The following is a 14,054-nucleotide window of genomic DNA, read 5'->3' on the forward strand; positions in this document are numbered from 1 at the left end:
CATTTCAGGCGCAAATCTTCCATGGCTCCATGGTTCCTGCACCTCTGTTTCTCTTCAGTAGTCCATCGCTCTCAGAGCATAGCCTGTCCCACTTGTCATCTCTTCTACAGACCATATAAAAATAAATACAGGATAAAATGAGATACAGGATTTTTCTGCATGAGGTGATGGGTACTTTCTTTTATAGCAACAACAAAACCACCCCAATGCCAAGCAGTAAGGTCTTTCCTCTGATTATAAGGGAGAAGTACGCTACCACTGTCTATGAGAAGATAAAAGTCTTAGATATATAATGAATATAAACAACTTGATATATTGGATTGCAGATACAAAATATCACAAGAAAATTTCACATCCTCCAGAAAACTGCTGAACTCTTACCAAAACTTGATCCTGTTGCTTTGAGTTAATACTGTCCTATTGTAAAGTTTTGCTGCCTGCCTTAGGGTTTGGGAGCAGACTCTCAGCATTTTGCGTACACCCTGGGAAACAACAAAGATGATCTAAACATTCTCGCTATGTGGCTTGGTAACCAATAAATAATGCAAGAGCTGAAGAAGATGTGAGCTCTCTTGGCTCGTGGAACTCTGCAGGTATTTATTTGTGTGTGGTTCACCAGGAAAATCCTTTCCTTTTTAAAGTTTGCTTTCACAGGAATTGCTGCCATACCCATCCCGCATTAATATTCAGGATCTGCACTCATAATCCATTGCTAAGCAACACTTAACAAAATTGATCTTGCATTAAGCAAGCTCTGGAGCTTGAATAATACATTATTTCCTCTTTCTACTCATAATCAGTGAAAACCTTTGGTTGCCTTTTGAATGTCACAATATTAAAACTTTTTATTTTAAACACAGATTTTAATTGCTAAGAAAGTCCGTTTGGATTAAGGATCAGATGTAAATTCACCCTTGGTACTGTTTAATGCTAAGAGTAAATAAGTTACAAAAATTGTTCAACCCTTGAAGAATGTGGAAAAACTTAAAAACCGAAAGGAATGTAGTACAGAGCAGCCATATCCCATTTTGCATTCAGATACATTGAGGGCAATACCTTGTCAGCTACTGTGGGTATATCTTAAGCATCTCTGTCACTGTTTATTTATATTCTGTATGAAGATCACACAACTATGTGCATTTATATGCTGAATACAGGAGTTTCTGATTCCTATACAGGAATTTTATGTACACAGGAAATAACCTTGCCTCTCCGGAGTTTTCTGAATGGCTGCTAGGGATGGAATTCCATGCCTTGAAGTTGCTAGAAATTACCTGTTTTGTCTTCTAGCCCATTTCTCTGCCACTGTAGGATAGCTCCCCTGAGTATATTCACCAATGCCTTAATCATCCTGTTCTTAAGAGTCTCAAGCAATGTCTCTTTTGGGAGTTCACTGCACAGTCTATTAGATCTTAGTGCTAGACAATACTTATTTATATTCATCCTATATTTATTAAGCCAGAGTCCTTCCTGTCTCTTTCCTTCCCCAGCCCCTGCTACCCCAGTGCAAGGGAGAATGCAGGAAGTGATTTTTCCGTGATTACTGAAGGCCTAGGTGTTGGGATAATTACGTATGGTACTGCCGTCAAGGCTTTCTTCGCTGCCATGGAATTATTAGATGTCTTGAAACTCTAAAAATTTGGCCCTAGAGAATATGAATTGATTAATTTTAATTATCTCACACTTCATTCTATAAGACAGTTTTCTAAACTAAAACTGAAATAGAATTTTAATTCAAAATTCCTAACAGGATCCGGAGAAGGTGTTAATTTGTTGACATCTCCTGTGAACTATTTTTGCTTATGCTTTGATCGTCTCCATCAAACAATCCAGTATGCATGTTGTAAGACCTATAACTGATGTGAAGAACTTTAATCCAAGGCTCTTCCAAGAATCTATACTTTGCATTTAGGAAGTGTATGAGTTGTTTAAAGGAGTAGAGCGTATAAGCTGTGTATCATTTTCCCAAGGGACTTTTTTTTTGTAAAATTAACAAAAACACTCCACTATCTTGTCCTGAGGTCTTTTTTTTTTTTTTTTTTTGTCTTCATCAGTGTAAAACTTGCTGTTGTGACTTCTCTGTATTCCATTATCCTGATCCCTCCCAGTTCAGTATCCTATACAAATTCAATTACTGGTCAGTATACTCCTTCTACCAGGTAATTGATGAAAGTGTTAAATTAGACAATCCAAACATTCATACTTGCTTACTTACTACCTATTTCTCACCAGCCAGTGTCTTAAATGATTGACTAACATAATTACTGGTCTTTCTTCAACCATTCATTTCCACCTGGCAAGTCTTGTAACTTTACCACAGAAGTAACCTGTTTATATGTTCCAGCACAAGCAGAGCAGGAAGAATATCCAGGCACAGGCTAAAGTGTTCCCTGTGGTGCTGCTCTGCAAAGATGTGTCCTTCCCACTCGGCACTGCTACTGGATTCATCCCCACTCTGACAAACACTTTACTTTTTTGCCAGTGTGGGATTCACTAAGAAAAACCTTTTGAGACAGGCCAGCCTTTCCGAGGCCAACCTTTGGCCTTGGTCTAGTTGACCTAGACATCCTCTTCTAAAATAAAATTCTTGGTGTTTTTGAATAATCATGTACATAACTGAATGAATTCTTCAGTGAAGATGTGTAAGTAAAACCAGACACATTCAGTGGCACATCGCCAATGAATGCAAAACTGCTAAAAAAAATCTTAGTGTTTAACTCAGCATTAATTTCCAAAACCTTTTTTCATCATGTTGCCACAAATTTCTCTGAAATTCTTATACAGCTTCTGTGAGAAAAATAAAATATGTAATCTTTATTTAATAAAAATGCATCTTGAAATTAAAACCATGAGCATAAACTTTAAATGTTCAGTGGGGAGACATTTAGTCCCATGATAAGACTAAACTTGATTTTTGAAAGGTACCTGAGTCTCAACATCTTTATCTCAGTAGAAGTTTTGTTCCTTGTATTTTATCCCATTTTATTCCTTTTCTTTATTTATGAAGGCTGAAAGTTATGTTTTTTCTCTGAAAAGAACACAGTCCAATGCTGCGATGGCAGGGTGTCTCTGTTACAAATATCCCACCATTTGAAAGGATGGCTTGTACTTTTTTAAAGAGGGAGGGGGTTGTATTTTTTCTATCCACTTGAGAAAAATTAATTCCTTAGTGCTTTCCCATATAACCTTAAATAACATTTTGCTCTTGCTGAATTGTACTTCATATGCTTCCCTGTCACTGTGTATTTATTAGGCATAAACCAGGATGTAAACATCTGGTCTTAATTATACACTCTTTGTATTTTGCAGAGAACGCAACAGTTTGCATTCATCCCTAATAAGGAAAAAAGAATTATCACAGTAAGCCAGAAAGAGTCAGGTTTTGGTGCCCTTAAATCCTTCTTTCTGGGATTTAGAGACAGAGAAGTCTTGAGTGAGATTGTGGGATAAATCTGGCACCCAAGCCATACTGCTGGTTTTACACCTTCTCCCTCTGACTTTTTAGCTCTGTGTCTCTGAAGAGTGCAGCTTCAGTTTTTGAACATCCAGGCAACAAGTTTTCAGTTTTCTGTTGAACAAAATGTCAGTAAGTGATGACCTATGTTTTGCTAAAACTATTTTTTGTTTCAGTGTGAAGTCTGGAAACAGCTCCAGTATGTCTGAGCAGGTTCTTTGTTCTTTTGACACTTTCTCCCAGCAACCCTTTGGACTATGAATGATGAGAAATATTGGTCAGGAGTCTGAAGCCACATTTCAAATTAATGGCTTGAAATCAGACATACTAAGCAGCCTATTGAGCTTGTCAGTATTTACATATCTAGAAAAATAAATTGAGACATAGGATTGTCTATTTAATTGCAGAAAGCTGCTGAAGGGGACAGAAAATAATGTAACTATTATATAGTTGTTCCTAGACATTGTTGTTAAATACTTCCACTGGGGAGGAGAGCAGAGGACAGGCAATTCTTTTTATGTGGCATCAACGTGATGGTGATTGTCTCCTGATGTGCTCTTTTACTCAGTGTGGTCTCTACTGCTGGCATAGGTGACAATATTTAATAGCTCATGTTTCATTTGAGACCAGACTTCAGACCTTTTCTTCGACTTTTCAATCTCTAAAGTCACCTTTCTATATCTTCACACATTTGTCTATGAAGCCTTGGGGGATCACTATCTTTGCCCCTTTAACAATTTAATAATCTCATTTAAAAAATGTATATGGGCCAGGAACATGCAGCCCTGACTTGTGCTGAAAGTATTAATTTCTGTCTTGAGGGGGATCTCAGCTGTAGCTTTGGAACTTGCAGTTTATACTTTGTCTGAGGTCAGACGGGCTGGTTTTGTGAATTGGATTTAGAAAAACATATATGTAATCAAGCTCTACACTTTGCTTGATTGCACTTCTGTCAAATGTTCCAGAGTGTGTGCAAGCAACCAAGAATCCTGTACTTGTAGATGAGGAAAAATAATCTTCTCAACAGGTTATTTGCCATATCCTCTGGTAATGGCAATAAGTTGTCTATACTCAGTTTGAGCTGGCTTTATGATCCCAAAGTACTTAAGAAAAACGTTAAACCTTTGACTGAGGTGAAAAATTCCTTTTCTATCTGAGTATATTGCTACCAGGTTTTTGCAGACATAATGCTCTCCAGAGTAAGCAAACTGACCCGTCTCTTTGAAAAAATATTAGTGACTAATTTTGTTTACTCTATCACAGTGTCCCAGACTTGGTTACAGTTTAACAGGATTGGCAATTCATGATAGATTTGCGAGATCAAAACCAGGTCCAGACAGAGTAGCACTGTCCCTATTTTGTCAGCCCCGTAGATGTTGGTGTGGGGACCCTGTATTATGTGAGACAGACCATCTGGTTTTCATTACATATGTAATATAGCTCTCTTATCTGAAACCAGACCTGTCCAGATCAAACCCTCACACCTAGAAACTAAAATTCCATCTCCATCATAACTTGCAGGTTTCAGAAGTTCAACACAAATACCCTTTTGTAGTTAATTAATTTAAGAAATCTTCATACTTTCTTTTTGTGTGTTGGAGAAATATATTTATGATGTTACTGGATGATCTTCCTGGCTCTATTAGCTTCTCTCATTGTCTTATTTATTATTTATACTGCATGGAATCTACTTCATTTATTTTGTAGGGTCTCCTAGTTCAGTAGCTCTCGTTACTTCTAAAGTTGCCTGGAGATTTTATACTGATACTGTGGGTTTGCCCTTGATGAAAATCTTAATATCATTTGTGTCATCAAAAAATTGTTACTTTTTCTGGAAAAAAAACAAAACAAAACAAAACAAAAAACAACCAAAACAAACCAAACCCAACACCTCAGGAAGGATGGAAAAAGACATATCTTTCCTGGAAGGTATGTTGAACGTACAAGAATAAGGAATCAAAAACAGGGCCAGGAAGACTTCAGGAAGCCACCTAATCAACCTGCAAAGTCTCAGAAGTCATCTTGTCTGCTTATCTTTTGTTTTCCTCTCTACAGACCCCTTTCAGAGCCTGATGATTCACAAAGGAGAAAGGTGTATTGTTTCAAGCACTTTTCTCCCTTGGTGAAAAAAATTTCCAGTTTATGCAGTTCGTTCCTTTGAGTCTATTAATAAGGAAAAGGTTCTACCTTTTCTCATCTCAGGGGAAAACTTCCCTTCGGACAAAGCAATGAGCTTTTTAATCTCTACCTTAAAGTGAGAGGAACTTTCCTAGGGGTTTGTGCTGGTTTTGGCTGGGGTAGGGCTAATTTTCTTCACAGTAGCTGGTGGGGGGCTATGTTTTGGATTTGTGCTGAACGCAGTGTTGATAACACAGGGATGGTTTCGTTCCTGCTGAGCAGTGCTTACACAGAGCCAAGGCCTTTGCTGCTCCTCACCCCACCCCACCAGCGAGTAGCTGGGGGTGCACGAGGAGTTGGGAGGGGACACAGCTGGGACAGCTGACCCCAACTGACCACAGGGATATTCCGTACCATATGGCGTCGTGCTCAGTGGATAAAGCTGGGGGAAGAAGAAGGAAGGCGGGGGGGAATGTCTGGAGTGATGGCGTTTGTCTTCCCAAGTAACTGTTATGGGTGATGGAGCCCTGCTTTCCTGGGGATGGCTGAACACCTGCCTGCCCATGGGAGGTGGTGAAGGAATTCCTTGCTTTGCTTTGCTTGTGTGCGTGACTTTTGTTTTACCTGTTAAACAGTCTTTATCTCAACCCACGAGTTGTCTCACTTTTACCTTTCTGATTCTCTCCCCCATCCCACCAGGGTGGAGTGAGTGAGTGGCTGTGTGAGGCTGAGCTGCCGGCTGGGGTGAAACCAGGCATGGTTGAACTACCAGGTTTTTTTCTGTGTTCTGCAATACCTCTCTATCCCCTGGAAGACACTCATGTATCCTCCTTATTATTTTGGATTCCTTGCTTTTCCAGTGACTTCGCATCATCAACAGCAGGAATCAAACAACAGGCTTATCTTCCCTTGAAGCAAATGTAATCTGTAGGTTTTCTCAAATTCATGTCCCTGTAGATTTCATTAACCCTCTTAAGAGAATGTGCTCCCCACTAAAATGCCCCGAGCCACAGTCACTTAGCTTATTCTATTTGTTTTTCTCCCTTCCCTTCCCTTCCCTTCCCTTCCCTTCCCTTCCCTTCCCTTTCCCCTTCCCTTTCCCTTTCCCCTTCCCTTTCCCCTTCCCTTTCCCCTTCCCTTTCCCCTTCCCTTTCCCCTTCCCTTTCCCCTTCCCTTCCCCCTTCCCTTCCCCCTTCCCTTCCCCCTTCCCTTCCCCCTTCCCTTTCCCCTTCCCTTTCCCCTTCCCTTTCCCCTTCCCCTTCCCCTTCCCTTCCCCCTTCCCTTCCCCCTTCCCTTCCCCCTTCCCTTCCCCCTTCCCTTCCCCCTTCCCTTCCCCCTTCCCTTCCCTTTTCCCTTCCCTTTTCCCTTCCCTTCCCTTTTCCCTTCCCTTTTCCCTTCCCTTCCCTTCCCTCCTCTCCTCTCCTCTCCTCTCCTCTCCTCTCCTCTCCTCTCCTCTCCTCTCCTCTCATTTTTTTTTTCCTTTTAAGAATACTATTTTTGGCATTCCATTGGCTTACGCACCAAAATCCAACCTAAAATTAACACATCTCAGTTCCTCTCAGGCAGATAGCCCATTCGTCTTCTGCTGCAGTGTTATGTGCTGCTCCTGTGAAGAATTTTTCTGAGCTGCTACTGACACTGTCATGGTTTTTGATGGAGCACATATCTCCTACGACATGTGAAATTACGTAAGCCTTTGCCATTATGGCATTTCTTTCCAGGCATTGGCAAAATTTTGGCTCAAATACAGGGCATTTTGTGCTACCCCATGTACTACTTTTTGTGTGGACTTTGACATTTAGTTCTGTAGATACTCCTGGCTCCCGGCATACTTTGTTAAAATATTAGCAGATTATTTCTACTCCCTATGGAATCAAAGCACTGCCCACCTTCCATAAATGTCACTGTAGCATGAATTTTGCTTGGCAGATTCTGATTGCTTCGTCTGGGGTGAATTCCGGGTCTTCTGCAGTTTCTCTGCCAGAGCCTTGTCCCCACTCATGAGTCGGTCTCCGCCTCCCTTGGTGGATTCAGTCCCTCCCACACACCTTGGAACTGCAAGACCTTGAGCTGCATTAGAACATGGACAAATTCTTCTTCTTTTGTACTCTGCATTTAAAAACTTAATACTCGTCTTTCATTTCTATGCACTACTTAGATTCCTTTAATACAGTTTCAAATTTGGCCAGAATTAACTGAAAACACATCAAGCACTTCAGAAACACTTATTGTGAGAAATAAGGCTACTGTCTGTCTGCCTTCCTTTCTGCCAATTTCCATGCTTTGCATCCTCCACATTTCTAGAGACAGTCACTGTGGATAAGGCATTTTCCTCCTTTATAATTTCTGCCCCTAAGAGTATTATCAAGATTTGGAGGTTATTTTTCTTTGGTTTTATAATGCTGTTATCATAGACATTTCAGTAATTGCTTAAAGCAGAGGAAGATGTCTGGAATTCTGTTAAATTTTTGTCCATTTACTGACCAGCACACAGTCCTTTGCAGAATACTGTCCATGGTGTGAAGTCCTGCTTAAAGTACATGGCTGAACTGATTGTTTATAGCAGCAGGACTTTTGAGCTGGATCAGGATCTGCCCCTGCCATGCTTGAGCAATGACAGTGCTGGGGTGGATACAGTACTATAAGCTTGAAGCAGATCAGAGCCAATGGCCAAATTTTTGTCAGTCACCTTCAGTATCCCAAGGCCTGAAGCTGACTCTGATCAGAATCAGATCAGAACCCTCGTGCCGCACCTGGGGCGTACAGTCCACATTCCTCAAATTTCTTACAGCTACCTGGGTGCTAGCAGACACTGATGCTGATCCTGTTTTGCACTTTTTACCTCTCTTTCAGCTGTTGCCATACCTGGTGCCTCCCTTCCCTCCCTACCCAAATTCTTTATCTTAAGCACACTGACTTCAAGGGATTTGGTGGTTGTGTAAAATATCATCTGGTTTTCCATAAGGGTTCAAGTTATTGGCAAAGAGAATCATCAGCTTCCCTAGAGAGCTTAAGCTTCATGCCTAAAATGTAGCAGCAGGGAGAAAGAAAATTGTTTCTCTACATTATCTGAGAGTATAGCACATTCTAGCACATTCTTAACATTATCCCCCATAGGAAAACATTGAAGCCGCAAAGACTGAGAAGGGTTTATGAGCATGCAAACCATTACGGCTCCTCTGTGGCTCATCTTTATTGTCCTCATCTATAGACATCAATAGGTTTGTTTTATTTTCTTTAATGAAAAGAGGGTTTAGTGAGAGCCAGAAGATTGTTTGGTACAATAAATCCCTAGTTCTTCTTGTTTTCACGCTACTCAGCAAATTCAAATCTGATGTTAACCATATGTAACTGGGCTGATGCCAGGCCTGGTCTCTGAAGTTGCAAGATGTTTTGGGACTCTGTCCGTCAGGCAGCGCTGCTTCCAGGCTGCCTCCGTAGTTGCCAGAAAAGCTGCTGCTTTTGTAAGGATCGCAGTATGTGCTTGTATGAGCAAGAGAAAAGGGGGATGGGAAGAGTGAAGTAAATGAGAGGAGAAAGGGAAGAATGGAAGAAATGATCATAAAGAACCACAGAAAGCTCAAAATGCAAAGACTGCATAAGATGGTGTTAGAGACAAAAGAAAAAAAGTAGCAAAAATAGGAAAAATAGACAAAGTTTAAAAACAAGAAAAGGATAACATGGGGAAGGAACAAGCACACTTGAGACTTTAACATTTATATGAATGCAAATTTAATTTTTGTAATTCAGCCATTAATGATGCTCCATCTTCCATGCAAATTTAATCTCTGAAATCTATTAACATAAATGGTGTTACTTATTATTTTTTGGTACTGTGGTGTCTCGTGGATGTTCAAAACAGGATTTCAAGTGTGTAAATATTGAACAAATCCCTTTAATATTCCATATATTAATCTCCAAATCTCTATTTCTGTTCATATATTATAGAGAGGGCTTACTCTCTAAGACTGCTTGACAGTGGCAAATCTTGGGATGATATTTTCCAGGCTGAACAGAGCTGCAAAACTTCATACCAGTGTTTCCTCCCAGCTAAGTATGAAGGCTGAGGACAAATTTAATTCTAATGACCTTTTCCATCTGAAAATGAAGGCTGCATTGGCAGAGTTAGCTCTGGCATTAAATGGTGAGAGGTTTTCACTGCAATATTTATGTTAACTGATTTTTGTGATGCAATTCCTAGTAAAAGTTCCAGTAGTAATAAAAGCCACTATAAAATAAGGTTGCCATTTTACAAGATACTTTGTGAAATACCATAAAATTACTTTTGTCATGATCACCATACCCACTAGAATGATAAGAAAGTGAAACCATTTGTCAAATATGCAAGGATTATCTTCCCATTAAATACTTAGTCTTTAAATTGATGAATGTTCTGATATGACCCGAATAGACTGATTCATGTGGGTAAAGTTATTTTTTTATGTTAGTCTGCAGGTCCTGAGGGCAATAATCACAAGGCCTAGCTTTTACCTGGAGTGTCTCTGGTTTTGTAGGCTCTTTCTGGAGTCAGTAACATCCTTCAGAAAACAATCCGCAGTGGCTAGGATATACTTCTGCTCTGAGGCATTGTTCAGAAGGACTTGTTTCTTTTTCCTTGTGACAGAGGAAATTGAGGATTAGCCTCAGAAGGCAAAAGTTAAACATCGTGAATACCTGCCTCAATCTCATCCTTCAGTTGAAATGTAACCTTGCATTTGATTATACATTTTATGTGAACACAAGTCTTTTCAATTTTAAATATATTTTTCTCTTTCCTCTTCACCTGTGGGCAAGATAGCTTTGCAAGGTGGGAAAAACTCAGTCCTGAAATCCACCTCCAACTTCTGTAGGTGATAAGTCACTTTATTTATTCATTGTTTTTACTGTCCTTTTGCTTGAGTTGTTTTGTTTCTTATACCTCTCTGCCATAAACTGCATTCAGCTTTTACTTTTCCCAGGACTTGCCAGTATTTCAATTTCCTTTAATCTGGGATATTACAACCAATACATGCTAGCAAATAGATTGCAGAACATGTTGTAGGATATTTCCAGGTCAATGGATGTTTTCTCTTACACTGAAGTCACTGACATTGGAGTTAAGTGCTTCAGAAGGACAAGAACACAAGGGATTGCACCAACTGCAACATCCCCAAGGCAGCTGGTGCCACCTTGCCTGTTAGAAATCCATAATTTTCCTGCTGTGTGACATACTTGCAGCACTTCTGGTTGCAAGCATTTAGCAAATTCGTGCAAAATTCCAGGCACTGTTCCAATAAAATATGGCTGTCTTTATAGAGAGAAGATGCCAGGAGCAGAGGCTAATAAAGAGGTCAGATCGGAACCTGTATTTGTAGTATTTTTAGAGATGAGGAATTACAGTCTGTTGTAAAATGGACAAATATCTCGGGAACTTTGTATAAGCCAACAATCACTTATTGCACAGGTTAAACTAGGTTTTTTTTCTGCACAATTGCCCAGCAGAGCTAAAAAAGCTGAACCTGCAGTTCTGAGAATCACAGGAGGAAATAAAACCCCTGTCTATTAAAAGGGTACAACAGTATATGGAAGATACAAAGCAATGTTAAATAAAGGTCTGTCCCACTGCATGTACCTTTTCAGTGATATACTTTTAAATCCAGTTAAATTACAAGGGTTGAATCTTCCTAATCCAGTAGCGAAGGACTCTGGTACACAGCAAAGTACAGAAATGCACTATAAACATTTGTTGCTGTAAATACTTTCTTTCCTGTGTGAATGTTTTAAAAAAAAAGAAGTCAGTGGAATTGTGCCTCAGAATAGGAGGGGGAAAACCATCAATAAAAGTCCACAGAATTTTTTCAAGGCTCTGCTACAAAGGCTGCAACCACTGCCTTAAGAACTATGGAAGTAATCAAGCAGGTAAAAAAAGTGAGTCTTGCCACCATGTAAGGATAATGCGGTGAAGTAAAATCCTTCACATGGCAACACCTAGGTGCTATTGCTGCTGACTTTTACCCTGCTGGGTATGTGGCTGCTGGCTACTGACTACAATGTGGGACAAGTTCAGTGTCGCTTTAGGGAAATCGGGAGTGGCTGACTTGGTTCTCCAGGCAGCCTTCTTTTGGTCTAGGGGGAAGTTAACGTGCTGCAGTTATGTTGCCTGCAAACTGGTGCTGAAGGCTTTGTTAACTCAAAGTCCCAAAGTGCCCTATTCAGACTTCTGTAACATTCCTCTGCATGGAGAATTTAGCTGGAGATGAGATCTGGCCCTTAATTCTTGTGCGTGTGAAATGCTTTCTGCACCAGAAGGTTCTGCTTCCATAATGAACCCGGACAAGCTACAGCATGGAGAAGCTGGCAGGGCATGGTTATAATTACAACTTCTGATCAAATGATTTACGCAGCTCAAGTGCATTATTAAATAATATCTAAAATCAATACTCTGGCACTTTTTACAGCTGCAAGCACGATAAAAATGTTTTTTAACTCTTCAGTAGTTCTTCTAGCTTGGAACAAAAGAGATTTTCACATCCGAAATACCAAAGAATTGAATCATCCACTATAGAGAGGTCTCTAATATTATATTCTTGGATCAGAATTAGAGGCAATTATAGCACTGTCCAGAGATAAAAACAAGCCGACAAGGGTGTTTCAATTCTAGTCATGGATGATAAACAGTGTGGAGGTGAAATGCTGCAGCTGCTGAGTGATAGAGATTGCTATCAGGATTAAACAGGAAGCCTGTGTTTTACTGGATCAAGAAAGATTAGCCATGTTTTGAATATGGGATTATGAAGTAATTAAATAAATGAAGACACATTTCTGACACAAATGTTACCAGTAAGAATGTAATCACTCACTTTTTATATACAATGTTTCTGTAATTTATCATTCAGGTCTTTGACTGGCAAGCGTATCAGCCTGCTTCACACTAAGTGAAGCCAACCGTACTGAAGTCACTGAAGGACTGAGCCTGGTTTACTGTGCTAACAAATGTGTTTTACACGTTTTTTATAACTGCTGCTATAAATATATAATGGGTAGAACTCCTACAAGTTTTAAGGGAAACGGTGTTCTGCTGCTCTTTACCAGCCTGGCCTGGCAATTCCTGAGTCGAAGACATGGTCAATGGAGGATTAAATTGGTCTGACCTCCAGTGGGATCAAGAAAGTAGTAACTGTGCAAAACTGGTAAGCACTGATGTAGTTCCTTGTGCATAAAATTCCTCAAATATTTAGCAGGTAATGTGGTTTGTGTATAACGGTGTTGGAAGGCAGCAACGTCTGGGGTGAAACACATCAGTCAAATGGAACTGTGAATGGCAATAGATTTCTGTAAGCTCACTGGGGAAATCTCGTAACCCTGAGATTTAAGATAGTGCAAGATCTTTAATGTCTGTGCAGACAAGACAAATTCTGTGTTGTTAAAAGCCTTATAGAAAAGGCCCATACAGAATAAACTGCACAGCACTCTTAATCGAGGTAAGGAAGGAGAAATCTTGTGTTCACCCTGCCAGGTGGAAGGTATATAAACCTTATCTGTCACTGAAACTAATGGTTTTATAGGAATGTCTGTGCACAACAGATATTGGAGAGGCATACTTACCCTGGACCACCATCAGAAGAATGGTATAGGCCAGTATAGGTGGGAAGGTGGAGCAAGGCATTTGGATATGGATTTGCATCCAAATCTGCAGGGCTTTGATTTGGATTTCTTCCATTTGTTGCTTTTATTGGGTGCTATTTTGCCCTCCTGCAGGCTCATAGCTTTCATTAGATTCTGTGCGCACCAAGGGGAGAATGCGATGTGGGGTAGTTATGTGCGTATGTGCTTGTTCTCTGCTGTTAAAATTAATAAACGCTCATTGCTTTTTCAGTCCCAGAGCCTTTATTGTAGTTACATCATACTTAGGAACTGTATTTAAAACCAGATCTAGAAATAGAACTCAGTTCAGTGCTCAGATATAGCAATAAAAAATTAATAAACTTGACCCTTTCCTGCATTACTAAAGAAACCCCTAAGGTGTCTATCTGGAAAAGGTGGAATTAACCCTGTTGATAGATTTCTTGGAGAGAAAAGACAATATTTACAAGGCAGTTTGATGATTAATATTTGAAAATTGCCATATGGAACAGCACTCAGAGCTGTATTTAAAATAGATGGTCAGAAAAAAGTGTATGTCCTCATTTTTGGGCATCATATTAATTAGCAGGGGATGAGTTCTGTCTTCCATCTAGATGCAGAGAATGAGACCATCAATGACAGCCTCCACTCCATATTTTAAAAATTAATTGTGGATGTGAAAATTCCCTCTTTCCTATATTTCTTGAAATGCTCAGAAGAGGAGGAGGAGGAGGAGTACCTTCCTCACAGTCTTTGGGGATGGACACAGCAGCAGCCACCCAAATCCCCATGTGGGAAATTGCCCAGCCCTCTTTCCCACCTCCTCAGTTGACAAAGGAGGTCTTTCCGCTCTCTTGCTGGAGAAGGTCTCCTCCTTTCA

Source organism: Grus americana, chromosome 14, assembly GCF_028858705.1.
Source record: "Grus americana isolate bGruAme1 chromosome 14, bGruAme1.mat, whole genome shotgun sequence".
Classification (NCBI taxonomy): Eukaryota; Metazoa; Chordata; class Aves; order Gruiformes; family Gruidae; genus Grus; species Grus americana.